The sequence below is a fragment of the Lissotriton helveticus genome, chromosome 1_1 (assembly GCF_964261635.1).
Source record: "Lissotriton helveticus chromosome 1_1, aLisHel1.1, whole genome shotgun sequence".
NCBI lineage: Eukaryota > Metazoa > Chordata > Amphibia > Caudata > Salamandridae > Lissotriton > Lissotriton helveticus.
In genome coordinates, this window is record NC_136057.1 from 216,116,874 (window position 1) to 216,144,069 (window position 27,196).

The 27,196-nt window shown below is 37.3% G+C and overlaps 22 non-coding genes across 22 annotated transcripts; all 22 read left to right on the forward strand.

The window, feature by feature from the left end:
* Positions 1-25: 25 nt before the first annotated feature.
* TRNAK-UUU (transfer RNA lysine (anticodon UUU)) lies at positions 26-98 on the forward strand. Its single transcript has one exon. It is a non-coding gene; the product is annotated as a tRNA-Lys (tRNA).
* Positions 99-2,034: 1,936 nt separating this feature from the next.
* Positions 2,035-2,107, forward strand: TRNAK-UUU (transfer RNA lysine (anticodon UUU)). Its single transcript has one exon. It is a non-coding gene; the product is annotated as a tRNA-Lys (tRNA).
* Positions 2,108-2,434: 327 nt separating this feature from the next.
* TRNAR-UCU (transfer RNA arginine (anticodon UCU)) lies at positions 2,435-2,525 on the forward strand. The gene is given in 2 exon segments: positions 2,435-2,471; positions 2,490-2,525. It is a non-coding gene; the product is annotated as a tRNA-Arg (tRNA).
* Positions 2,526-4,043: 1,518 nt separating this feature from the next.
* TRNAK-UUU (transfer RNA lysine (anticodon UUU)) lies at positions 4,044-4,116 on the forward strand. Its single transcript has one exon. It is a non-coding gene; the product is annotated as a tRNA-Lys (tRNA).
* Positions 4,117-6,052: 1,936 nt separating this feature from the next.
* On the forward strand, positions 6,053-6,125 carry TRNAK-UUU (transfer RNA lysine (anticodon UUU)). The gene has a single exon. It is a non-coding gene; the product is annotated as a tRNA-Lys (tRNA).
* Positions 6,126-6,452: 327 nt separating this feature from the next.
* Positions 6,453-6,543, forward strand: TRNAR-UCU (transfer RNA arginine (anticodon UCU)). The gene is given in 2 exon segments: positions 6,453-6,489; positions 6,508-6,543. It is a non-coding gene; the product is annotated as a tRNA-Arg (tRNA).
* Positions 6,544-8,061: 1,518 nt separating this feature from the next.
* Positions 8,062-8,134, forward strand: TRNAK-UUU (transfer RNA lysine (anticodon UUU)). The gene has a single exon. It is a non-coding gene; the product is annotated as a tRNA-Lys (tRNA).
* Positions 8,135-8,461: 327 nt separating this feature from the next.
* On the forward strand, positions 8,462-8,552 carry TRNAR-UCU (transfer RNA arginine (anticodon UCU)). The gene is given in 2 exon segments: positions 8,462-8,498; positions 8,517-8,552. It is a non-coding gene; the product is annotated as a tRNA-Arg (tRNA).
* Positions 8,553-10,070: 1,518 nt separating this feature from the next.
* Positions 10,071-10,143, forward strand: TRNAK-UUU (transfer RNA lysine (anticodon UUU)). The gene has a single exon. It is a non-coding gene; the product is annotated as a tRNA-Lys (tRNA).
* A 327-nt stretch (positions 10,144-10,470) lies between these two features.
* On the forward strand, positions 10,471-10,561 carry TRNAR-UCU (transfer RNA arginine (anticodon UCU)). The gene is given in 2 exon segments: positions 10,471-10,507; positions 10,526-10,561. It is a non-coding gene; the product is annotated as a tRNA-Arg (tRNA).
* Positions 10,562-12,078: 1,517 nt separating this feature from the next.
* TRNAK-UUU (transfer RNA lysine (anticodon UUU)) lies at positions 12,079-12,151 on the forward strand. The gene has a single exon. It is a non-coding gene; the product is annotated as a tRNA-Lys (tRNA).
* Positions 12,152-14,087: 1,936 nt separating this feature from the next.
* TRNAK-UUU (transfer RNA lysine (anticodon UUU)) lies at positions 14,088-14,160 on the forward strand. Its single transcript has one exon. It is a non-coding gene; the product is annotated as a tRNA-Lys (tRNA).
* A 327-nt stretch (positions 14,161-14,487) lies between these two features.
* Positions 14,488-14,578, forward strand: TRNAR-UCU (transfer RNA arginine (anticodon UCU)). Its single transcript is given in 2 exon segments — positions 14,488-14,524; positions 14,543-14,578. It is a non-coding gene; the product is annotated as a tRNA-Arg (tRNA).
* Positions 14,579-16,096: 1,518 nt separating this feature from the next.
* TRNAK-UUU (transfer RNA lysine (anticodon UUU)) lies at positions 16,097-16,169 on the forward strand. Its single transcript has one exon. It is a non-coding gene; the product is annotated as a tRNA-Lys (tRNA).
* A 1,936-nt stretch (positions 16,170-18,105) lies between these two features.
* TRNAK-UUU (transfer RNA lysine (anticodon UUU)) lies at positions 18,106-18,178 on the forward strand. Its single transcript has one exon. It is a non-coding gene; the product is annotated as a tRNA-Lys (tRNA).
* Positions 18,179-18,505: 327 nt separating this feature from the next.
* TRNAR-UCU (transfer RNA arginine (anticodon UCU)) lies at positions 18,506-18,596 on the forward strand. The gene is given in 2 exon segments: positions 18,506-18,542; positions 18,561-18,596. It is a non-coding gene; the product is annotated as a tRNA-Arg (tRNA).
* A 1,518-nt stretch (positions 18,597-20,114) lies between these two features.
* On the forward strand, positions 20,115-20,187 carry TRNAK-UUU (transfer RNA lysine (anticodon UUU)). Its single transcript has one exon. It is a non-coding gene; the product is annotated as a tRNA-Lys (tRNA).
* Positions 20,188-22,123: 1,936 nt separating this feature from the next.
* Positions 22,124-22,196, forward strand: TRNAK-UUU (transfer RNA lysine (anticodon UUU)). The gene has a single exon. It is a non-coding gene; the product is annotated as a tRNA-Lys (tRNA).
* A 327-nt stretch (positions 22,197-22,523) lies between these two features.
* Positions 22,524-22,614, forward strand: TRNAR-UCU (transfer RNA arginine (anticodon UCU)). The gene is given in 2 exon segments: positions 22,524-22,560; positions 22,579-22,614. It is a non-coding gene; the product is annotated as a tRNA-Arg (tRNA).
* A 1,517-nt stretch (positions 22,615-24,131) lies between these two features.
* On the forward strand, positions 24,132-24,204 carry TRNAK-UUU (transfer RNA lysine (anticodon UUU)). The gene has a single exon. It is a non-coding gene; the product is annotated as a tRNA-Lys (tRNA).
* Positions 24,205-26,140: 1,936 nt separating this feature from the next.
* On the forward strand, positions 26,141-26,213 carry TRNAK-UUU (transfer RNA lysine (anticodon UUU)). Its single transcript has one exon. It is a non-coding gene; the product is annotated as a tRNA-Lys (tRNA).
* A 327-nt stretch (positions 26,214-26,540) lies between these two features.
* TRNAR-UCU (transfer RNA arginine (anticodon UCU)) lies at positions 26,541-26,631 on the forward strand. The gene is given in 2 exon segments: positions 26,541-26,577; positions 26,596-26,631. It is a non-coding gene; the product is annotated as a tRNA-Arg (tRNA).
* Positions 26,632-27,196: the final 565 nt, after the last annotated feature.

Genomic DNA, 27,196 nt, shown 5'->3' on the forward strand with positions numbered 1-27,196 from the left:
TGATTTTAAGACAGAGTATAGCAGAGCCTGGATAGCTCAGTCGGTAGAGCATCAGACTTTTAATCTGAGGGTCCAGGGTTCAAGTCCCTGTTCAGGCGGTTGCTTCCTTTAAAGAAAAATTACTCGAATTGGATGCTCTTTTTGTGTTCCCCTGCATGACGAATAAGATATTCCATTACTAAGATTGCAAAAACGTCTTTCATGGAGTTGTGAAATGCACATCTGCCTCATATATCATGTGCCATTTGACTAAACTTAAGTCGTACGTAGACTTACCTAAGGTATCATGTAACTTGAGACGGTGAATATAATTTCCCCAATTCAATATTCAAAATAAATCCATGGTTATAGTATCAAATGAACTTTATAAAGCTGATCAACATTATTTCATTTCAGAATATCTCTGCACCTAATCAGAGCGTATTGGCTCTGTGGCGCAATGGATAGCGCATTGGACTTCTAGGTGAATGTAAAAAAGATATTCAAAGGTTGTGGGTTCGAATCCAACCAGAGTCACTTTTATCCCTATTTATTTCATAACTGTTTAAAAGAGTAATAAACAGTGCATGCATGCTTCTGCTTCACCAAAAAGGGCAGTGAAAGGAAGTCTATTTTAAATAGATACTATTCAAGTTACGCAATCTTTGCAGAAGAGGAAATTGGCAGCTGTACTTATGAAAATGTAATTGACTCAGAAGTAAGATTTTGGGCCCTTCCTTAATTTTACAATGTCAATAAAAACATATGAATTCTAAGTCAGCAAAAAAAATGAGATAGTAGCAATTTCAGGACTTACAATAAGGTTAAATTTACTGAAGAGATTTCAAATGCTTGAAGTACCAATTCATTATTATATTCCGCGTATTCAGTACTTAATACCGGCAACCATCTTAAGAAACGTAGTGATAGTTGGGACACTTCCAAATGTTGATAAGGTCATTTTGTGGAGCGCCCTCTCCAAGCCTGGATAGCTCAGTCGGGAGAGCATCAGACTTTTAATCTGAGGGCCCAGGGTTCAAGTCCCTGTTCAGGCGGCTTGGTTAAAGAAAAGGTATATCAATTGCATACTCTTTTCAGGATCCAATGAATGGGGAGTCCTATTAGAGATGTTTCAAAAAAGTCTTAATCAAGTCATTACATACCCATCTGTCTTCTACATTCTTTGACAAGGGTTAAGAAGACTTACCCAAACTGTATCATGTAGTTTGTTGATTATCTTTTACCCAATTCAATGTTCAAAATGTAAGGTAGTGTCCGATTAACTTGAGAAAGTTGGTCAACAGCTGATAGGTCATCTTTTTATTTGTGAATCTCTGATCACCGTGTTGAATCAGGTCGGATCTCTAGTGCAATGGATAGCGGCTTGGAGTCCTAGACGAATGTAGCAAAAGCATTCAAAGGCTTTGTGTTCAAACACCAGCTGGGTCAATTTTATCCCTCCTCTTATTTTATAACTAATTGAAACAGTAACAAGCAATGCCTGCGTCTGCATCACCAGAAACATTTACCAAAATGGCAGTGAAAGAAAGTCTACTTAAACAGAGACTGTTTGCTTTGAAAACATTGCATAATCTATGCCCAAGAGGAAGTTCCCAAAGAAACTGCTGAAAATGTATGTAATTTAGTAGGTAGTAATAGTATTTGGCACTTTATTGATTTCACAAGGTCATTTTAGACACATGATTTCTAAGTCAGCCGAAAATGAGATAGTACAAATTTCAGGATTTAAAATGGATTACGTGTGCTGCTGAAATTTCAAATGCTTAACACCTTCAATGCTACAGGAGATTTTCCTCCTGTGCTGAATGATCTGTAAATCCATTGTTCATGACGAGCTCAGCTCGTCATAAGCACATGACAAGTGTACTGCACGACGAGCTGAGCTCGTCATGAGCATGGAAGGGGTTAAAACATCAATTTGTTATTAAACTCTACAAATTTGATTGCTAATATATGTAACCATATTAATACACAGAGTGTAGGTCAGTGTACGTCCACATTTGTTTAGCTGATTTTAAGACAGAGTATAGCAGAGCCTGGATAGCTCAGTCGGTAGAGCATCAGACTTTTAATCTGAGGGTCCAGGGTTCAAGTCCCTGTTCAGGCGGTTGCTTCCTTTAAAGAAAAATTACTCGAATTGGATGCTCTTTTTGTGTTCCCCTGCATGACGAATAAGATATTCCATTACTAAGATTGCAAAAACGTCTTTCATGGAGTTGTGAAATGCACATCTGCCTCATATATCATGTGCCATTTGACTAAACTTAAGTCGTACGTAGACTTACCTAAGGTATCATGTAACTTGAGACGGTGAATATAATTTCCCCAATTCAATATTCAAAATAAATCCATGGTTATAGTATCAAATGAACTTTATAAAGCTGATCAACATTATTTCATTTCAGAATATCTCTGCACCTAATCAGAGCGTATTGGCTCTGTGGCGCAATGGATAGCGCATTGGACTTCTAGGTGAATGTAAAAAAGATATTCAAAGGTTGTGGGTTCGAATCCCACCAGAGTCAGTTTTATCCCTATTTATTTCATAACTGTTTAAAAGAGTAATAAACAGTGCATGCATGCTTCTGCTTCACCAAAAAGGGCAGTGAAAGGAAGTCTATTTTAAATAGATACTATTCAAATTACGCAATCTTTGCAGAAGAGGAAATTGGCAGCTGTACTTATGAAAATGTAATTTACTCAGAAGTAAGATTTTGGGCCCTTCCTTAATTTTACAATGTCAATAAAAACATATGACTTCTAAGTCAGCAAAAAAAATGAGATAGTAGCAATTTCAGGACTTACAATAAGGTTAAATTTACTGAAGAGATTTCAAATGCTTGAAGTACCAATTCATTATTATATTCCGCGTATTCAGTACTTAATACCGGCAACCATCTTAAGAAACGTAGTGATAGTTGGGACACTTCCAAATGTTGATAAGGTCATTTTGTGGAGCGCCCTCTCCAAGCCTGGATAGCTCAGTCGGGAGAGCATCAGACTTTTAATCTGAGGGCCCAGGGTTCAAGTCCCTGTTCAGGCGGCTTGGTTAAAGAAAAGGTATATCAATTGCATACTCTTTTCAGGATCCAATGAATGGGGAGTCCTATTAGAGATGTTTCAAAAAAGTCTTAATCAAGTCATTACATACCCATCTGTCTTCTACATTCTTTGACAAGGGTTAAGAAGACTTACCCAAACTGTATCATGTAGTTTGTTGATTATCTTTTACCCAATTCAATGTTCAAAATGTAAGGTAGTGTCCGATTAACTTGAGAAAGTTGGTCAACAGCTGATAGGTCATCTTTTTATTTGTGAATCTCTGATCACCGTGTTGAATCAGGTCGGATCTCTAGTGCAATGGATAGCGGCTTGGAGTCCTAGACGAATGTAGCAAAAGCATTCAAAGGCTTTGTGTTCAAACACCAGCTGGGTCAATTTTATCCCTCCTCTTATTTTATAACTAATTGAAACAGTAACAAGCAATGCCTGCGTCTGCATCACCAGAAACATTTACCAAAATGGCAGTGAAAGAAAGTCTACTTAAACAGAGACTGTTTGCTTTGAAAACATTGCATAATCTATGCCCAAGAGGAAGTTCCCAAAGAAACTGCTGAAAATGTATGTAATTTAGTAGGTAGTAATAATATTTGGCACTTTATTGATTTCACAAGGTCATTTTAGACACATGATTTCTAAGTCAGCCGAAAATGAGATAGTACAAATTTCAGGATTTAAAATGGATTACGTGTGCTGCTGAAATTTCAAATGCTTAACACCTTCAATGCTACAGGAGATTTTCCTCCTGTGCTGAATGATCTGTAAATCCATTGTTCATGACGAGCTCAGCTCGTCATAAGCACACGACAAGTGTACTGCACGACGAGCTGAGCTCGTCATGAGCATGGAAGGGGTTAAAACATCAATTTGTTATTAAACTCTACAAATTTGATTGCTAATATATGTAACCATATTAATACACAGAGTGTAGGTCAGTGTACGTCCACATTTGTTTAGCTGATTTTAAGACAGAGTATAGCAGAGCCTGGATAGCTCAGTCGGTAGAGCATCAGACTTTTAATCTGAGGGTCCAGGGTTCAAGTCCCTGTTCAGGCGGTTCCTTCCTTTAAAGAAAAATTACTCTAATTGGATGCTCTTTTTGTGTTCCCCTGCATGACGAATAAGATATTCCATTACTAAAATTGCAAAAACGTCTTTCATGGAGTTGTGAAATGCACATCTGCCTCATATATCATGTGCCATTTGACTAAACTTAAGTCGTACGTAGACTTACCTAAAGTATCATGTAACTTGAGACGGTGAATATAATTTCCCCAATTCAATATTCAAAATAAATCCATGGTTATAGTATCAAATGAACTTTATAAAGCTGATCAACATTATTTCATTTCAGAATATCTCTGCACCTCATCAGAGTGTATTGGCTCTGTGGCGCAATGGATAGCGCATTGGACTTCTAGGTGAATGTAAAAAAGATATTCAAAGGTTGTGGGTTCGAATCCAACCAGAGTCACTTTTATCCCTATTTATTTCATAACTGTTTAAAAGAGTAATAAACAGTGCATGCATGCTTCTGCTTCACCAAAAAGGGCAGTGAAAGGAAGTCTATTTTAAATAGATACTATTCAAGTTACGCAATCTTTGCAGAAGAGGAAATTGGCAGCTGTACTTATGAAAATGTAATTTACTCAGAAGTAAGATTTTGGGCCCTTCCTTAATTTTACAATGTCAATAAAAACATATGAATTCTAAGTCAGCAAAAAAAATGAGATAGTAGCAATTTCAGGACTTACAATAAGGTTAAATTTACTGAAGAGATTTCAAATGCTTGAAGTACCAATTCATTATTATATTCCGCGTATTCAGTACTTAATACCGGCAACCATCTTAAGAAACGTAGTGATAGTTGGGACACTTCCAAATGTTGATAAGGTCATTTTGTGGAGCGCCCTCTCCAAGCCTGGATAGCTCAGTCGGGAGAGCATCAGACTTTTAATCTGAGGGCCCAGGGTTCAAGTCCCTGTTCAGGCGGCTTGGTTAAAGAAAAGGTATATCAATTGCATACTCTTTTCAGGATCCAATGAATGGGGAGTCCTATTAGAGATGTTTCAAAAAAGTCTTAATCAAGTCATTACATACCCATCTGTCTTCTACATTCTTTGACAAGGGTTAAGAAGACTTACCCAAACTGTATCATGTAGTTTGTTGATTATCTTTTACCCAATTCAATGTTCAAAATGTAAGGTAGTGTCCGATTAACTTGAGAAAGTTGGTCAACAGCTGATAGGTCATCTTTTTATTTGTGAATCTCTGATCACCGTGTTGAATCAGGTCGGATCTCTAGTGCAATGGATAGCGGCTTGGAGTCCTAGACGAATGTAGCAAAAGCATTCAAAGGCTTTGTGTTCAAACACCCGCTGGGTCAATTTTATCCCTCCTCTTATTTTATAACTAATTGAAACAGTAACAAGCAATGCCTGCGTCTGCATCACCAGAAACATTTACCAAAATGGCAGTGAAAGAAAGTCTACTTAAACAGAGACTGTTTGCTTTGAAAACATTGCATAATCTATGCCCAAGAGGAAGTTCCCAAAGAAACTGCTGAAAATGTATGTAATTTAGTAGGTAGTAATAGTATTTGGCACTTTATTGATTTCACAAGGTCATTTTAGACACATGATTTCTAAGTCAGCCGAAAATGAGATAGTACAAATTTCAGGATTTAAAATGGATTACGTGTGCTGCTGAAATTTCAAATGCTTAACACCTTCAATGCTACAGGAGATTTTCCTCCTGTGCTGAATGATCTGTAAATCCATTGTTCATGACGAGCTCAGCTCGTCATAAGCACATGACAAGTGTACTGCACGACGAGCTGAGCTCGTCATGAGCATGGAAGGGGTTAAAACATCAATTTGTTATTAAACTCTACAAATTTGATTGCTAATATATGTAACCATATTAATACACAGAGTGTAGGTCAGTGTACGTCCACATTTGTTTAGCTGATTTTAAGACAGAGTATAGCAGAGCCTGGATAGCTCAGTCGGTAGAGCATCAGACTTTTAATCTGAGGGTCCAGGGTTCAAGTCCCTGTTCAGGCGGTTGCTTCCTTTAAAGAAAAATTACTCGAATTGGATGCTCTTTTTGTGTTCCCCTGCATGACGAATAAGATATTCCATTACTAAGATTGCAAAAACGTCTTTCATGGAGTTGTGAAATGCACATCTGCCTCATATATCATGTGCCATTTGACTAAACTTAAGTCGTACGTAGACTTACCTAAGGTATCATGTAACTTGAGACGGTGAATATAATTTCCCCAATTCAATATTCAAAATAAATCCATGGTTATAGTATCAAATGAACTTTATAAAGCTGATCAACATTATTTCATTTCAGAATATCTCTGCACCTAATCAGAGCGTATTGGCTCTGTGGCGCAATGGATAGCGCATTGGACTTCTAGGTGAATGTAAAAAAGATATTCAAAGGTTGTGGGTTCGAATCCCACCAGAGTCAGTTTTATCCCTATTTATTTCATAACTGTTTAAAAGAGTAATAAACAGTGCATGCATGCTTCTGCTTCACCAAAAAGGGCAGTGAAAGGAAGTCTATTTTAAATAGATACTATTCAAATTACGCAATCTTTGCAGAAGAGGAAATTGGCAGCTGTACTTATGAAAATGTAATTTACTCAGAAGTAAGATTTTGGGCCCTTCCTTAATTTTACAATGTCAATAAAAACATATGACTTCTAAGTCAGCAAAAAAAATGAGATAGTAGCAATTTCAGGACTTACAATAAGGTTAAATTTACTGAAGAGATTTCAAATGCTTGAAGTACCAATTCATTATTATATTCCGCGTATTCAGTACTTAATACCGGCAACCATCTTAAGAAACGTAGTGATAGTTGGGACACTTCCAAATGTTGATAAGGTCATTTTGTGGAGCGCCCTCTCCAAGCCTGGATAGCTCAGTCGGGAGAGCATCAGACTTTTAATCTGAGGGCCCAGGGTTCAAGTCCCTGTTCAGGCGGCTTGGTTAAAGAAAAGGTATATCAATTGCATACTCTTTTCAGGATCCAATGAATGGGGAGTCCTATTAGAGATGTTTCAAAAAAGTCTTAATCAAGTCATTACATACCCATCTGTCTTCTACATTCTTTGACAAGGGTTAAGAAGACTTACCCAAACTGTATCATGTAGTTTGTTGATTATCTTTTACCCAATTCAATGTTCAAAATGTAAGGTAGTGTCCGATTAACTTGAGAAAGTTGGTCAACAGCTGATAGGTCATCTTTTTATTTGTGAATCTCTGATCACCGTGTTGAATCAGGTCGGATCTCTAGTGCAATGGATAGCGGCTTGGAGTCCTAGACGAATGTAGCAAAAGCATTCAAAGGCTTTGTGTTCAAACACCAGCTGGGTCAATTTTATCCCTCCTCTTATTTTATAACTAATTGAAACAGTAACAAGCAATGCCTGCGTCTGCATCACCAGAAACATTTACCAAAATGGCAGTGAAAGAAAGTCTACTTAAACAGAGACTGTTTGCTTTGAAAACATTGCATAATCTATGCCCAAGAGGAAGTTCCCAAAGAAACTGCTGAAAATGTATGTAATTTAGTAGGTAGTAATAGTATTTGGCACTTTATTGATTTCACAAGGTCATTTTAGACACATGATTTCTAAGTCAGCCGAAAATGAGATAGTACAAATTTCAGGATTTAAAATGGATTACGTGTGCTGCTGAAATTTCAAATGCTTAACACCTTCAATGCTACAGGAGATTTTCCTCCTGTGCTGAATGATCTGTAAATCCATTGTTCATGACGAGCTCAGCTCGTCATAAGCACATGACAAGTGTACTGCACGACGAGCTGAGCTCGTCATGAGCATGGAAGGGGTTAAAACATCAATTTGTTATTAAACTCTACAAATTTGATTGCTAATATATGTAACCATATTAATACACAGAGTGTAGGTCAGTGTACGTCCACATTTGTTTAGCTGATTTTAAGACAGAGTATAGCAGAGCCTGGATAGCTCAGTCGGTAGAGCATCAGACTTTTAATCTGAGGGTCCAGGGTTCAAGTCCCTGTTCAGGCGGTTGCTTCCTTTAAAGAAAAATTACTCGAATTGGATGCTCTTTTTGTGTTCCCCTGCATGACGAATAAGATATTCCATTACTAAGATTGCAAAAACGTCTTTCATGGAGTTGTGAAATGCACATCTGCCTCATATATCATGTGCCATTTGACTAAACTTAAGTCGTACGTAGACTTACCTAAGGTATCATGTAACTTGAGACGGTGAATATAATTTCCCCAATTCAATATTCAAAATAAATCCATGGTTATAGTATCAAATGAACTTTATAAAGCTGATCAACATTATTTCATTTCAGAATATCTCTGCACCTAATCAGAGCGTATTGGCTCTGTGGCGCAATGGATAGCGCATTGGACTTCTAGGTGAATGTAAAAAAGATATTCAAAGGTTGTGGGTTCGAATCCCACCAGAGTCAGTTTTATCCCTATTTATTTCATAACTGTTTAAAAGAGTAATAAACAGTGCATGCATGCTTCTGCTTCACCAAAAAGGGCAGTGAAAGGAAGTCTATTTTAAATAGATACTATTCAAATTACGCAATCTTTGCAGAAGAGGAAATTGGCAGCTGTACTTATGAAAATGTAATTTACTCAGAAGTAAGATTTTGGGCCCTTCCTTAATTTTACAATGTCAATAAAAACATATGACTTCTAAGTCAGCAAAAAAAATGAGATAGTAGCAATTTCAGGACTTACAATAAGGTTAAATTTACTGAAGAGATTTCAAATGCTTGAAGTACCAATTCATTATTATATTCCGCGTATTCAGTACTTAATACCGGCAACCATCTTAAGAAACGTAGTGATAGTTGGGACACTTCCAAATGTTGATAAGGTCATTTTGTGGAGCGCCCTCTCCAAGCCTGGATAGCTCAGTCGGGAGAGCATCAGACTTTTAATCTGAGGGCCCAGGGTTCAAGTCCCTGTTCAGGCGGCTTGGTTAAAGAAAAGGTATATCAATTGCATACTCTTTTCAGGATCCAATGAATGGGGAGTCCTATTAGAGATGTTTCAAAAAAGTCTTAATCAAGTCATTACATACCCATCTGTCTTCTACATTCTTTGACAAGGGTTAAGAAGACTTACCCAAACTGTATCATGTAGTTTGTTGATTATCTTTTACCCAATTCAATGTTCAAAATGTAAGGTAGTGTCCGATTAACTTGAGAAAGTTGGTCAACAGCTGATAGGTCATCTTTTTATTTGTGAATCTCTGATCACCGTGTTGAATCAGGTCGGATCTCTAGTGCAATGGATAGCGGCTTGGAGTCCTAGACGAATGTAGCAAAAGCATTCAAAGGCTTTGTGTTCAAACACCAGCTGGGTCAATTTTATCCCTCCTCTTATTTTATAACTAATTGAAACAGTAACAAGCAATGCCTGCGTCTGCATTACCAGAAACATTTACCAAAATGGCAGTGAAAGAAAGTCTACTTAAACAGAGACTGTTTGCTTTGAAAACATTGCATAATCTATGCCCAAGAGGAAGTTCCCAAAGAAACTGCTGAAAATGTATGTAATTTAGTAGGTAGTAATAGTATTTGGCACTTTATTGATTTCACAAGGTCATTTTAGACACATGATTTCTAAGTCAGCCGAAAATGAGATAGTACAAATTTCAGGATTTAAAATGGATTACGTGTGCTGCTGAAATTTCAAATGCTTAACACCTTCAATGCTACAGGAGATTTTCCTCCTGTGCTGAATGATCTGTAAATCCATTGTTCATGACGAGCTCAGCTCGTCATAAGCACATGACAAGTGTACTGCACGACGAGCTGAGCTCGTCATGAGCATGGAAGGGGTTAAAACATCAATTTGTTATTAAACTCTACAAATTTGATTGCTAATATATGTAACCATATTAATACACAGAGTGTAGGTCAGTGTACGTCCACATTTGTTTAGCTGATTTTAAGACAGAGTATAGCAGAGCCTGGATAGCTCAGTCGGTAGAGCATCAGACTTTTAATCTGAGGGTCCAGGGTTCAAGTCCCTGTTCAGGCGGTTGCTTCCTTTAAAGAAAAATTACTCGAATTGGATGCTCTTTTTGTGTTCCCCTGCATGACGAATAAGATATTCCATTACTAAGATTGCAAAAACGTCTTTCATGGAGTTGTGAAATGCACATCTGCCTCATATATCATGTGCCATTTGACTAAACTTAAGTCGTACGTAGACTTACCTAAGGTATCATGTAACTTGAGACGGTGAATATAATTTCCCCAATTCAATATTCAAAATAAATCCATGGTTATAGTATCAAATGAACTTTATAAAGCTGATCAACATTATTTCATTTCAGAATATCTCTGCACCTAATCAGAGCGAATTGGCTCTGTGGCGCAATGGATAGCGCATTGGACTTCTAGGTGAATGTAAAAAAGATATTCAAAGGTTGTGGGTTCGAATCCCACCAGAGTCAGTTTTATCCCTATTTATTTCATAACTGTTTAAAAGAGTAATAAACAGTGCATGCATGCTTCTGCTTCACCAAAAAGGGCAGTGAAAGGAAGTCTATTTTAAATAGATACTATTCAAATTACGCAATCTTTGCAGAAGAGGAAATTGGCAGCTGTACTTATGAAAATGTAATTTACTCAGAAGTAAGATTTTGGGCCCTTCCTTAATTTTACAATGTCAATAAAAACATATGACTTCTAAGTCAGCAAAAAAAATGAGATAGTAGCAATTTCAGGACTTACAATAAGGTTAAATTTACTGAAGAGATTTCAAATGCTTGAAGTACCAATTCATTATTATATTCCGCGTATTCAGTACTTAATACCGGCAACCATCTTAAGAAACGTAGTGATAGTTGGACACTTCCAAATGTTGATAAGGTCATTTTGTGGAGCGGCCTCTCCGAGCCTGGATAGCTCAGTCGGGAGAGCATCAGTCTTTAAATCTGAGGGCCCAGGGTTCAAGTCCCTGTTCAGGCGGCTTGGTTAAAGAAAAGGTATATCAATTGCATACTCTTTTCAGGATCCAATGAATGGGGAGTCCTATTAGAGATGTTTCAAAAAAGTCTTAATCAAGTCATTACATACCCATCTGTCTTCTACATTCTTTGACAAGGGTTAAGAAGACTTACCCAAACTGTATCATGTAGTTTGTTGATTATCTTTTACCCAATTCAATGTTCAAAATGTAAGGTAGTGTCCGATTAACTTGATAAAGTTGGTCAACAGCTGATAGGTCATCTTTTTATTTGTGAATCTCTGATCACCGTGTTGAATCAGGTCGGATCTCTAGTGCAATGGATAGCGGCTTGGAGTCCTAGACGAATGTAGCAAAAGCATTCAAAGGCTTTGTGTTCAAACACCAGCTGGGTCAATTTTATCCCTCCTCTTATTTTATAACTAATTGAAACAGTAACAAGCAATGCCTGCGTCTGCATCACCAGAAACATTTACCAAAATGGCAGTGAAAGAAAGTCTACTTAAACAGAGACTGTTTGCTTTGAAAACATTGCATAATCTATGCCCAAGAGGAAGTTCCCAAAGAAACTGCTGAAAATGTATGTAATTTAGTAGGTAGTAATAATATTTGGCACTTTATTGATTTCACAAGGTCATTTTAGACACATGATTTCTAAGTCAGCCGAAAATGAGATAGTACAAATTTCAGGATTTAAAATGGATTACGTGTGCTGCTGAAATTTCAAATGCTTAACACCTTCAATGCTACAGGAGATTTTCCTCCTGTGCTGAATGATCTGTAAATCCATTGTTCATGACGAGCTCAGCTCGTCATAAGCACACGACAAGTGTACTGCACGACGAGCTGAGCTCGTCATGAGCATGGAAGGGGTTAAAACATCAATTTGTTATTAAACTCTACAAATTTGATTGCTAATATATGTAACCATATTAATACACAGAGTGTAGGTCAGTGTACGTCCACATTTGTTTAGCTGATTTTAAGACAGAGTATAGCAGAGCCTGGATAGCTCAGTCGGTAGAGCATCAGACTTTTAATCTGAGGGTCCAGGGTTCAAGTCCCTGTTCAGGCGGTTCCTTCCTTTAAAGAAAAATTACTCTAATTGGATGCTCTTTTTGTGTTCCCCTGCATGACGAATAAGATATTCCATTACTAAAATTGCAAAAACGTCTTTCATGGAGTTGTGAAATGCACATCTGCCTCATATATCATGTGCCATTTGACTAAACTTAAGTCGTACGTAGACTTACCTAAAGTATCATGTAACTTGAGACGGTGAATATAATTTCCCCAATTCAATATTCAAAATAAATCCATGGTTATAGTATCAAATGAACTTTATAAAGCTGATCAACATTATTTCATTTCAGAATATCTCTGCACCTCATCAGAGTGTATTGGCTCTGTGGCGCAATGGATAGCGCATTGGACTTCTAGGTGAATGTAAAAAAGATATTCAAAGGTTGTGGGTTCGAATCCAACCAGAGTCACTTTTATCCCTATTTATTTCATAACTGTTTAAAAGAGTAATAAACAGTGCATGCATGCTTCTGCTTCACCAAAAAGGGCAGTGAAAGGAAGTCTATTTTAAATAGATACTATTCAAGTTACGCAATCTTTGCAGAAGAGGAAATTGGCAGCTGTACTTATGAAAATGTAATTTACTCAGAAGTAAGATTTTGGGCCCTTCCTTAATTTTACAATGTCAATAAAAACATATGAATTCTAAGTCAGCAAAAAAAATGAGATAGTAGCAATTTCAGGACTTACAATAAGGTTAAATTTACTGAAGAGATTTCAAATGCTTGAAGTACCAATTCATTATTATATTCCGCGTATTCAGTACTTAATACCGGCAACCATCTTAAGAAACGTAGTGATAGTTGGGACACTTCCAAATGTTGATAAGGTCATTTTGTGGAGCGCCCTCTCCGAGCCTGGATAGCTCAGTCGGGAGAGCATCAGACTTTTAATCTGAGGGCCCAGGGTTCAAGTCCCTGTTCAGGCGGCTTGGTTAAAGAAAAGGTATATCAATTGCATACTCTTTTCAGGATCCAATGAATGGGGAGTCCTATTAGAGATGTTTCAAAAAAGTCTTAATCAAGTCATTACATACCCATCTGTCTTCTACATTCTTTGACAAGGGTTAAGAAGACTTACCCAAACTGTATCATGTAGTTTGTTGATTATCTTTTACCCAATTCAATGTTCAAAATGTAAGGTAGTGTCCGATTAACTTGAGAAAGTTGGTCAACAGCTGATAGGTCATCTTTTTATTTGTGAATCTCTGATCACCGTGTTGAATCAGGTCGGATCTCTAGTGCAATGGATAGCGGCTTGGAGTCCTAGACGAATGTAGCAAAAGCATTCAAAGGCTTTGTGTTCAAACACCAGCTGGGTCAATTTTATCCCTCCTCTTATTTTATAACTAATTGAAACAGTAACAAGCAATGCCTGCGTCTGCATCACCAGAAACATTTACCAAAATGGCAGTGAAAGAAAGTCTACTTAAACAGAGACTGTTTGCTTTGAAAACATTGCATAATCTATGCCCAAGAGGAAGTTCCCAAAGAAACTGCTGAAAATGTATGTAATTTAGTAGGTAGTAATAGTATTTGGCACTTTATTGATTTCACAAGGTCATTTTAGACACATGATTTCTAAGTCAGCCGAAAATGAGATAGTACAAATTTCAGGATTTAAAATGGATTACGTGTGCTGCTGAAATTTCAAATGCTTAACACCTTCAATGCTACAGGAGATTTTCCTCCTGTGCTGAATGATCTGTAAATCCATTGTTCATGACGAGCTCAGCTCGTCATAAGCACATGACAAGTGTACTGCACGACGAGCTGAGCTCGTCATGAGCATGGAAGGGGTTAAAACATCAATTTGTTATTAAACTCTACAAATTTGATTGCTAATATATGTAACCATATTAATACACAGAGTGTAGGTCAGTGTACGTCCACATTTGTTTAGCTGATTTTAAGACAGAGTATAGCAGAGCCTGGATAGCTCAGTCGGTAGAGCATCAGACTTTTAATCTGAGGGTCCAGGGTTCAAGTCCCTGTTCAGGCGGTTGCTTCCTTTAAAGAAAAATTACTCGAATTGGATGCTCTTTTTGTGTTCCCCTGCATGACGAATAAGATATTCCATTACTAAGATTGCAAAAACGTCTTTCATGGAGTTGTGAAATGCACATCTGCCTCATATATCATGTGCCATTTGACTAAACTTAAGTCGTACGTAGACTTACCTAAGGTATCATGTAACTTGAGACGGTGAATATAATTTCCCCAATTCAATATTCAAAATAAATCCATGGTTATAGTATCAAATGAACTTTATAAAGCTGATCAACATTATTTCATTTCAGAATATCTCTGCACCTAATCAGAGCGTATTGGCTCTGTGGCGCAATGGATAGCGCATTGGACTTCTAGGTGAATGTAAAAAAGATATTCAAAGGTTGTGGGTTCGAATCCCACCAGAGTCAGTTTTATCCCTATTTATTTCATAACTGTTTAAAAGAGTAATAAACAGTGCATGCATGCTTCTGCTTCACCAAAAAGGGCAGTGAAAGGAAGTCTATTTTAAATAGATACTATTCAAATTACGCAATCTTTGCAGAAGAGGAAATTGGCAGCTGTACTTATGAAAATGTAATTTACTCAGAAGTAAGATTTTGGGCCCTTCCTTAATTTTACAATGTCAATAAAAACATATGACTTCTAAGTCAGCAAAAAAAATGAGATAGTAGCAATTTCAGGACTTACAATAAGGTTAAATTTACTGAAGAGATTTCAAATGCTTGAAGTACCAATTCATTATTATATTCCGCGTATTCAGTACTTAATACCGGCAACCATCTTAAGAAACGTAGTGATAGTTGGGACACTTCCAAATGTTGATAAGGTCATTTTGTGGAGCGGCCTCTCCGAGCCTGGATAGCTCAGTCGGGAGAGCATCAGTCTTTAAATCTGAGGGCCCAGGGTTCAAGTCCCTGTTCAGGCGGCTTGGTTAAAGAAAAGGTATATCAATTGCATACTCTTTTCAGGATCCAATGAATGGGGAGTCCTATTAGAGATGTTTCAAAAAAGTCTTAATCAAGTCATTACATACCCATCTGTCTTCTACATTCTTTGACAAGGGTTAAGAAGACTTACCCAAACTGTATCATGTAGTTTGTTGATTATCTTTTACCCAATTCAATGTTCAAAATGTAAGGTAGTGTCCGATTAACTTGATAAAGTTGGTCAACAGCTGATAGGTCATATTTTTATTTGTGAATCTCTGATCACCGTGTTGAATCAGGTCGGATCTCTAGTGCAATGGATAGCGGCTTGGAGTCCTAGACGAATGTAGCAAAAGCATTCAAAGGCTTTGTGTTCAAACACCAGCTGGGTCAATTTTATCCCTCCTCTTATTTTATAACTAATTGAAACAGTAACAAGCAATGCCTGCGTCTGCATCACCAGAAACATTTACCAAAATGGCAGTGAAAGAAAGTCTACTTAAACAGAGACTGTTTGCTTTGAAAACATTGCATAATCTATGCCCAAGAGGAAGTTCCCAAAGAAACTGCTGAAAATGTATGTAATTTAGTAGGTAGTAATAATATTTGGCACTTTATTGATTTCACAAGGTCATTTTAGACACATGATTTTTAAGTCAGCCGAAAATGAGATAGTACAAATTTCAGGATTTAAAATGGATTACGTGTGCTGCTGAAATTTCAAATGCTTAACACCTTCAATGCTACAGGAGATTTTCCTCCTGTGCTGAATGATCTGTAAATCCATTGTTCATGACGAGCTCAGCTCGTCATAAGCACACGACAAGTGTACTGCACGACGAGCTGAGCTCGTCATGAGCATGGAAGGGGTTAAAACATCAATTTGTTATTAAACTCTACAAATTTGATTGCTAATATATGTAACCATATTAATACACAGAGTGTAGGTCAGTGTACGTCCACATTTGTTTAGCTGATTTTAAGACAGAGTATAGCAGAGCCTGGATAGCTCAGTCGGTAGAGCATCAGACTTTTAATCTGAGGGTCCAGGGTTCAAGTCCCTGTTCAGGCGGTTCCTTCCTTTAAAGAAAAATTACTCTAATTGGATGCTCTTTTTGTGTTCCCCTGCATGACGAATAAGATATTCCATTACTAAAATTGCAAAAACGTCTTTCATGGAGTTGTGAAATGCACATCTGCCTCATATATCATGTGCCATTTGACTAAACTTAAGTCGTACGTAGACTTACCTAAAGTATCATGTAACTTGAGACGGTGAATATAATTTCCCCAATTCAATATTCAAAATAAATCCATGGTTATAGTATCAAATGAACTTTATAAAGCTGATCAACATTATTTCATTTCAGAATATCTCTGCACCTCATCAGAGTGTATTGGCTCTGTGACGCAATGGATAGCGCATTGGACTTCTAGGTGAATGTAAAAAAGATATTCAAAGGTTGTGGGTTCGAATCCAACCAGAGTCACTTTTATCCCTATTTATTTCATAACTGTTTAAAAGAGTAATAAACAGTGCATGCATGCTTCTGCTTCACCAAAAAGGGCAGTGAAAGGAAGTCTATTTTAAATAGATACTATTCAAGTTACGCAATCTTTGCAGAAGAGGAAATTGGCAGCTGTACTTATGAAAATGTAATTTACTCAGAAGTAAGATTTAGGGCCCTTCCTTAATTTTACAATGTCAATAAAAACATATGAATTCTAAGTCAGCAAAAAAAATGAGATAGTAGCAATTTCAGGACTTACAATAAGGTTAAATTTACTGAAGAGATTTCAAATGCTTGAAGTACCAATTCATTATTATATTCCGCGTATTCAGTACTTAATACCGGCAACCATCTTAAGAAACGTAGTGATAGTTGGGACACTTCCAAATGTTGATAAGGTCATTTTGTGGAGCGCCCTCTCCGAGCCTGGATAGCTCAGTCGGGAGAGCATCAGACTTTTAATCTGAGGGCCCAGGGTTCAAGTCCCTGTTCAGGCGGCTTGGTTAAAGAAAAGGTATATCAATTGCATACTCTTTTCAGGATCCAATGAATGGGGAGTCCTATTAGAGATGTTTCAAAAAAGTCTTAATCAAGTCATTACATACCCATCTGTCTTCTACATTCTTTGACAAGGGTTAAGAAGACTTACCCAAACTGTATCATGTAGTTTGTTGATTATCTTTTACCCAATTCAATGTTCAAAATGTAAGGTAGTGTCCGATTAACTTGAGAAAGTTGGTCAACAGCTGATAGGTCATCTTTTTATTTGTGAATCTCTGATCACCGTGTTGAATCAGGTCGGATCTCTAGTGCAATGGATAGCGGCTTGGAGTCCTAGACGAATGTAGCAAAAGCATTCAAAGGCTTTGTGTTCAAACACCAGCTGGGTCAATTTTATCCCTCCTCTTATTTTATAACTAATTGAAACAGTAACAAGCAATGCCTGCGTCTGCATCACCAGAAACATTTACCAAAATGGCAGTGAAAGAAAGTCTACTTAAACAGAGACTGTTTGCTTTGAAAACATTGCATAATCTATGCCCAAGAGGAAGTTCCCAAAGAAACTGCTGAAAATGTATGTAATTTAGTAGGTAGTAATAGTATTTGGCACTTTATTGATTTCACAAGGTCATTTTAGACACATGATTTCTAAGTCAGCCGAAAATGAGATAGTACAAATTTCAGGATTTAAAATGGATTACGTGTGCTGCTGAAATTTCAAATGCTTAACACCTTCAATGCTACAGGAGATTTTCCTCCTGTGCTGAATGATCTGTAAATCCATTGTTCATGACGAGCTCAGCTCGTCATAAGCACATGACAAGTGTACTGCACGACGAGCTGAGCTCGTCATGAGCATGGAAGGGGTTAAAACATCAATTTGTTATTAAACTCTACAAATTTGATTGCTAATATATGTAACCATATTAATACACAGAGTGTAGGTCAGTGTACGTCCACATTTGTTTAGCTGATTTTAAGACAGAGTATAGCAGAGCCTGGATAGCTCAGTCGGTAGAGCATCAGACTTTTAATCTGAGGGTCCAGGGTTCAAGTCCCTGTTCAGGCGGTTGCTTCCTTTAAAGAAAAATTACTCGAATTGGATGCTCTTTTTGTGTTCCCCTGCATGACGAATAAGATATTCCATTACTAAGATTGCAAAAACGTCTTTCATGGAGTTGTGAAATGCACATCTGCCTCATATATCATGTGCCATTTGACTAAACTTAAGTCGTACGTAGACTTACCTAAGGTATCATGTAACTTGAGACGGTGAATATAATTTCCCCAATTCAATATTCAAAATAAATCCATGGTTATAGTATCAAATGAACTTTATAAAGCTGATCAACATTATTTCATTTCAGAATATCTCTGCACCTAATCAGAGCGTATTGGCTCTGTGGCGCAATGGATAGCGCATTGGACTTCTAGGTGAATGTAAAAAAGATATTCAAAGGTTGTGGGTTCGAATCCCACCAGAGTCAGTTTTATCCCTATTTATTTCATAACTGTTTAAAAGAGTAATAAACAGTGCATGCATGCTTCTGCTTCACCAAAAAGGGCAGTGAAAGGAAGTCTATTTTAAATAGATACTATTCAAATTACGCAATCTTTGCAGAAGAGGAAATTGGCAGCTGTACTTATGAAAATGTAATTTACTCAGAAGTAAGATTTTGGGCCCTTCCTTAATTTTACAATGTCAATAAAAACATATGACTTCTAAGTCAGCAAAAAAAATGAGATAGTAGCAATTTCAGGACTTACAATAAGGTTAAATTTACTGAAGAGATTTCAAATGCTTGAAGTACCAATTCATTATTATATTCCGCGTATTCAGTACTTAATACCGGCAACCATCTTAAGAAACGTAGTGATAGTTGGGACACTTCCAAATGTTGATAAGGTCATTTTGTGGAGCGGCCTCTCCGAGCCTGGATAGCTCAGTCGGGAGAGCATCAGTCTTTAAATCTGAGGGCCCAGGGTTCAAGTCCCTGTTCAGGCGGCTTGGTTAAAGAAAAGGTATATCAATTGCATACTCTTTTCAGGATCCAATGAATGGGGAGTCCTATTAGAGATGTTTCAAAAAAGTCTTAATCAAGTCATTACATACCCATCTGTCTTCTACATTCTTTGACAAGGGTTAAGAAGACTTACCCAAACTGTATCATGTAGTTTGTTGATTATCTTTTACCCAATTCAATGTTCAAAATGTAAGGTAGTGTCCGATTAACTTGATAAAGTTGGTCAACAGCTGATAGGTCATATTTTTATTTGTGAATCTCTGATCACCGTGTTGAATCAGGTCGGATCTCTAGTGCAATGGATAGCGGCTTGGAGTCCTAGACGAATGTAGCAAAAGCATTCAAAGGCTTTGTGTTCAAACACCAGCTGGGTCAATTTTATCCCTCCTCTTATTTTATAACTAATTGAAACAGTAACAAGCAATGCCTGCGTCTGCATCACCAGAAACATTTACCAAAATGGCAGTGAAAGAAAGTCTACTTAAACAGAGACTGTTTGCTTTGAAAACATTGCATAATCTATGCCCAAGAGGAAGTTCCCAAAGAAACTGCTGAAAATGTATGTAATTTAGTAGGTAGTAATAATATTTGGCACTTTATTGATTTCACAAGGTCATTTTAGACACATGATTTTTAAGTCAGCCGAAAATGAGATAGTACAAATTTCAGGATTTAAAATGGATTACGTGTGCTGCTGAAATTTCAAATGCTTAACACCTTCAATGCTACAGGAGATTTTCCTCCTGTGCTGAATGATCTGTAAATCCATTGTTCATGACGAGCTCAGCTCGTCATAAGCACATGACAAGTGTACTGCACGACGAGCTGAGCTCGTCATGAGCATGGAAGGGGTTAAAACATCAATTTGTTATTAAACTCTACAAATTTGATTGCTAATATATGTAACCATATTAATACACAGAGTGTAGGTCAGTGTACGTCCACATTTGTTTAGCTGATTTTAAGACAGAGTATAGCAGAGCCTGGATAGCTCAGTCGGTAGAGCATCAGACTTTTAATCTGAGGGTCCAGGGTTCAAGTCCCTGTTCAGGCGGTTCCTTCCTTTAAAGAAAAATTACTCTAATTGGATGCTCTTTTTGTGTTCCCCTTCATGACGAATAAGATATTCCATTACTAAAATTGCAAAAACGTCTTTCATGGAGTTGTGAAATGCACATCTGCCTCATATATCATGTGCCATTTGACTAAACTTAAGTCGTACGTAGACTTACCTAAAGTATCATGTAACTTGAGACGGTGAATATAATTTCCCCAATTCAATATTCAAAATAAATCCATGGTTATAGTATCAAATGAACTTTATAAAGCTGATCAACATTATTTCATTTCAGAATATCTCTGCACCTCATCAGAGTGTATTGGCTCTGTGGCGCAATGGATAGCGCATTGGACTTCTAGGTGAATGTAAAAAAGATATTCAAAGGTTGTGGGTTCGAATCCAACCAGAGTCACTTTTATCCCTATTTATTTCATAACTGTTTAAAAGAGTAATAAACAGTGCATGCATGCTTCTGCTTCACCAAAAAGGGCAGTGAAAGGAAGTCTATTTTAAATAGATACTATTCAAGTTACGCAATCTTTGCAGAAGAGGAAATTGGCAGCTGTACTTATGAAAATGTAATTTACTCAGAAGTAAGATTTTGGGCCCTTCCTTAATTTTACAATGTCATTAAAAACATATGAATTCTAAGTCAGCAAAAAAAATGAGATAGTAGCAATTTCAGGACTTACAATAAGGTTAAATTTACTGAAGAGATTTCAAATGCTTGAAGTACCAATTCATTATTATATTCCGCGTATTCAGTACTTAATACCGGCAACCATCTTAAGAAACGTAGTGATAGTTGGGACACTTCCAAATGTTGATAAGGTCATTTTGTGGAGCGCCCTCTCCGAGCCTGGATAGCTCAGTCGGGAGAGCATCAGACTTTTAATCTGAGGGCCCAGGGTTCAAGTCCCTGTTCAGGCGGCTTGGTTAAAGAAAAGGTATATCAATTGCATACTCTTTTCAGGATCCAATGAATGGGGAGTCCTATTAGAGATGTTTCAAAAAAGTCTTAATCAAGTCATTACATACCCATCTGTCTTCTACATTCTTTGACAAGGGTTAAGAAGACTTACCCAAACTGTATCATGTAGTTTGTTGATTATCTTTTACCCAATTCAATGTTCAAAATGTAAGGTAGTGTCCGATTAACTTGAGAAAGTTGGTCAACAGCTGATAGGTCATCTTTTTATTTGTGAATCTCTGATCACCGTGTTGAATCAGGTCGGATCTCTAGTGCAATGGATAGCGGCTTGGAGTCCTAGACGAATGTAGCAAAAGCATTCAAAGGCTTTGTGTTCAAACACCAGCTGGGTCAATTTTATCCCTCCTCTTATTTTATAACTAATTGAAACAGTAACAAGCAATGCCTGCGTCTGCATCACCAGAAACATTTACCAAAATGGCAGTGAAAGAAAGTCTACTTAAACAGAGACTGTTTGCTTTGAAAACATTGCATAATCTATGCCCAAGAGGAAGTTCCCAAAGAAACTGCTGAAAATGTATGTAATTTAGTAGGTAGTAATAGTATTTGGCACTTTATTGATTTCACAAGGTCATTTTAGACACATGATTTCTAAGTCAGCCGAAAATGAGATAGTACAAATTTCAGGATTTAAAATGGATTACGTGTGCTGCTGAAATTTCAAATGCTTAACACCTTCAATGCTACAGGAGATTTTCCTCCTGTGCTGAATGATCTGTAAATCCATTGTTCATGACGAGCTCAGCTCGTCATAAGCACATGACAAGTGTACTGCACGACGAGCTGAGCTCGTCATGAGCATGGAAGGGGTTAAAACATCAATTTGTTATTAAACTCTACAAATTTGATTGCTAATATATGTAACCATATTAATACACAGAGTGTAGGTCAGTGTACGTCCACATTTGTTTAGCTGATTTTAAGACAGAGTATAGCAGAGCCTGGATAGCTCAGTCGGTAGAGCATCAGACTTTTAATCTGAGGGTCCAGGGTTCAAGTCCCTGTTCAGGCGGTTGCTTCCTTTAAAGAAAAATTACTCGAATTGGATGCTCTTTTTGTGTTCCCCTGCATGACGAATAAGATATTCCATTACTAAGGTTGCAAAAACGTCTTTCATGGAGTTGTGAAATGCACATCTGCCTCATATATCATGTGCCATTTGACTAAACTTAAGTCGTACGTAGACTTACCTAAGGTATCATGTAACTTGAGACGGTGAATATAATTTCCCCAATTCAATATTCAAAATAAATCCATGGTTATAGTATCAAATGAACTTTATAAAGCTGATCAACATTATTTCATTTCAGAATATCTCTGCACCTAATCAGAGCGTATTGGCTCTGTGGCGCAATGGATAGCGCATTGGACTTCTAGGTGAATGTAAAAAAGATATTCAAAGGTTGTGGGTTCGAATCCCACCAGAGTCAGTTTTATCCCTATTTATTTCATAACTGTTTAAAAGAGTAATAAACAGTGCATGCATGCTTCTGCTTCACCAAAAAGGGCAGTGAAAGGAAGTCTATTTTAAATAGATACTATTCAAATTACGCAATCTTTGCAGAAGAGGAAATTGGCAGCTGTACTTATGAAAATGTAATTTACTCAGAAGTAAGATTTTGGGCCCTTCCTTAATTTTACAATGTCAATAAAAACATATGACTTCTAAGTCAGCAAAAAAATGAGATAGTAGCAATTTCAGGACTTACAATAAGGTTAAATTTACTGAAGAGATTTCAAATGCTTGAAGTACCAATTCATTATTATATTCCGCGTATTCAGTACTTAATACCGGCAACCATCTTAAGAAACGTAGTGATAGTTGGGACACTTCCAAATGTTGATAAGGTCATTTTGTGGAGCGGCCTCTCCGAGCCTGGATAGCTCAGTCGGGAGAGCATCAGTCTTTAAATCTGAGGGCCCAGGGTTCAAGTCCCTGTTCAGGCGGCTTGGTTAAAGAAAAGGTATATCAATTGCATACTCTTTTCAGGATCCAATGAATGGGGAGTCCTATTAGAGATGTTTCAAAAAAGTCTTAATCAAGTCATTACATACCCATCTGTCTTCTACATTCTTTGACAAGGGTTAAGAAGACTTACCCAAACTGTATCATGTAGTTTGTTGATTATCTTTTACCCAATTCAATGTTCAAAATGTAAGGTAGTGTCCGATTAACTTGATAAAGTTGGTCAACAGCTGATAGGTCATATTTTTATTTGTGAATCTCTGATCACCGTGTTGAATCAGGTCGGATCTCTAGTGCAATGGATAGCGGCTTGGAGTCCTAGACGAATGTAGCAAAAGCATTCAAAGGCTTTGTGTTCAAACACCAGCTGGGTCAATTTTATCCCTCCTCTTATTTTATAACTAATTGAAACAGTAACAAGCAATGCCTGCGTCTGCATCACCAGAAACATTTACCAAAATGGCAGTGAAAGAAAGTCTACTTAAACAGAGACTGTTTGCTTTGAAAACATTGCATAATCTATGCCCAAGAGGAAGTTCCCAAAGAAACTGCTGAAAATGTATGTAATTTAGTAGGTAGTAATAATATTTGGCACTTTATTGATTTCACAAGGTCATTTTAGACACATGATTTTTAAGTCAGCCGAAAATGAGATAGTACAAATTTCAGGATTTAAAATGGATTACGTGTGCTGCTGAAATTTCAAATGCTTAACACCTTCAATGCTACAGGAGATTTTCCTCCTGTGCTGAATGATCTGTAAATCCATTGTTCATGACGAGCTCAGCTCGTCATAAGCACACGACAAGTGTACTGCACGACGAGCTGAGCTCGTCATGAGCATGGAAGGGGTTAAAACATCAATTTGTTATTAAACTCTACAAATTTGATTGCTAATATATGTAACCATATTAATACACAGAGTGTAGGTCAGTGTACGTCCACATTTGTTTAGCTGATTTTAAGACAGAGTATAGCAGAGCCTGGATAGCTCAGTCGGTAGAGCATCAGACTTTTAATCTGAGGGTCCAGGGTTCAAGTCCCTGTTCAGGCGGTTCCTTCCTTTAAAGAAAAATTACTCTAATTGGATGCTCTTTTTGTGTTCCCCTTCATGACGAATAAGATATTCCATTACTAAAATTGCAAAAACGTCTTTCATGGAGTTGTGAAATGCACATCTGCCTCATATATCATGTGCCATTTGACTAAACTTAAGTCGTACGTAGACTTACCTAAAGTATCATGTAACTTGAGACGGTGAATATAATTTCCCCAATTCAATATTCAAAATAAATCCATGGTTATAGTATCAAATGAACTTTATAAAGCTGATCAACATTATTTCATTTCAGAATATCTCTGCACCTCATCAGAGTGTATTGGCTCTGTGGCGCAATGGATAGCGCATTGGACTTCTAGGTGAATGTAAAAAAGATATTCAAAGGTTGTGGGTTCGAATCCAACCAGAGTCACTTTTATCCCTATTTATTTCATAACTGTTTAAAAGAGTAATAAACAGTGCATGCATGCTTCTGCTTCACCAAAAAGGGCAGTGAAAGGAAGTCTATTTTAAATAGATACTATTCAAGTTACGCAATCTTTGCAGAAGAGGAAATTGGCAGCTGTACTTATGAAAATGTAATTTACTCAGAAGTAAGATTTTGGGCCCTTCCTTAATTTTACAATGTCAATAAAAACATATGAATTCTAAGTCAGCAAAAAAAATGAGATAGTAGCAATTTCAGGACTTACAATAAGGTTAAATTTACTGAAGAGATTTCAAATGCTTGAAGTACCAATTCATTATTATATTCCGCGTATTCAGTACTTAATACCGGCAACCATCTTAAGAAACGTAGTGATAGTTGGGACACTTCCAAATGTTGATAAGGTCATTTTGTGGAGCGCCCTCTCCGAGCCTGGATAGCTCAGTCGGGAGAGCATCAGACTTTTAATCTGAGGGCCCAGGGTTCAAGTCCCTGTTCAGGCGGCTTGGTTAAAGAAAAGGTATATCAATTGCATACTCTTTTCAGGATCCAATGAATGGGGAGTCCTATTAGAGATGTTTCAAAAAAGTCTTAATCAAGTCATTACATACCCATCTGTCTTCTACATTCTTTGACAAGGGTTAAGAAGACTTACCCAAACTGTATCATGTAGTTTGTTGATTATCTTTTACCCAATTCAATGTTCAAAATGTAAGGTAGTGTCCGATTAACTTGAGAAAGTTGGTCAACAGCTGATAGGTCATCTTTTTATTTGTGAATCTCTGATCACCGTGTTGAATCAGGTCGGATCTCTAGTGCAATGGATAGCGGCTTGGAGTCCTAGACGAATGTAGCAAAAGCATTCAAAGGCTTTGTGTTCAAACACCAGCTGGGTCAATTTTATCCCTCCTCTTATTTTATAACTAATTGAAACAGTAACAAGCAATGCCTGCGTCTGCATCACCAGAAACATTTACCAAAATGGCAGTGAAAGAAAGTCTACTTAAACAGAGACTGTTTGCTTTGAAAACATTGCATAATCTATGCCCAAGAGGAAGTTCCCAAAGAAACTGCTGAAAATGTATGTAATTTGGTAGGTAGTAATAGTATTTGGCACTTTATTGATTTCACAAGGTCATTTTAGACACATGATTTCTAAGTCAGCCGAAAATGAGATAGTACAAATTTCAGGATTTAAAATGGATTACGTGTGCTGCTGAAATTTCAAATGCTTAACACCTTCAATGCTACAGGAGCTTTTCCTCCTGTGCTGAATGATCTGTAAATCCATTGTTCATGACGAGCTCAGCTCGTCATAAGCACATGACAAGTGTACTGCACGACGAGCTGAGCTCGTCATGAGCATGGAAGGGGTTAAAACATCAATTTGTTATTAAACTCTACAAATTTGATTGCTAATATATGTAACCATATTAATACACAGAGTGTAGGTCAGTGTACGTCCACATTTGTTTAGCTGATTTTAAGACAGAGTATAGCAGAGCCTGGATAGCTCAGTCGGTAGAGCATCAGACTTTTAATCTGAGGGTCCAGGGTTCAAGTCCCTGTTCAGGCGGTTGCTTCCTTTAAAGAAAAATTACTCGAATTGGATGCTCTTTTTGTGTTCCCCTGCATGACGAATAAGATATTCCATTACTAAGATTGCAAAAACGTCTTTCATGGAGTTGTGAAATGCACATCTGCCTCATATATCATGTGCCATTTGACTAAACTTAAGTCGTACGTAGACTTACCTAAGGTATCATGTAACTTGAGACGGTGAATATAATTTCCCCAATTCAATATTCAAAATAAATCCATGGTTATAGTATCAAATGAACTTTATAAAGCTGATCAACATTATTTCATTTCAGAATATCTCTGCACCTAATCAGAGCGTATTGGCTCTGTGGCGCAATGGATAGCGCATTGGACTTCTAGGTGAATGTAAAAAAGATATTCAAAGGTTGTGGGTTCGAATCCCACCAGAGTCAGTTTTATCCCTATTTATTTCATAACTGTTTAAAAGAGTAATAAACAGTGCATGCATGCTTCTGCTTCACCAAAAAGGGCAGTGAAAGGAAGTCTATTTTAAATAGATACTATTCAAATTACGCAATCTTTGCAGAAGAGGAAATTGGCAGCTGTACTTATGAAAATGTAATTTACTCAGAAGTAAGATTTTGGGCCCTTCCTTAATCTTACAATGTCAATAAAAACATATGACTTCTAAGTCAGCAAAAAAAATGAGATAGTAGCAATTTCAGGACTTACAATAAGGTTAAATTTACTGAAGAGATTTCAAATGCTTGAAGTACCAATTCATTATTATATTCCGCGTATTCAGTACTTAATACCGGCAACCATCTTAAGAAACGTAGTGATAGTTGGGACACTTCCAAATGTTGATAAGGTCATTTTGTGGAGCGGCCTCTCCGAGCCTGGATAGCTCAGTCGGGAGAGCATCAGTCTTTAAATCTGAGGGCCCAGGGTTCAAGTCCCTGTTCAGGCGGCTTGGTTAAAGAAAAGGTATATCAATTGCATACTCTTTTCAGGATC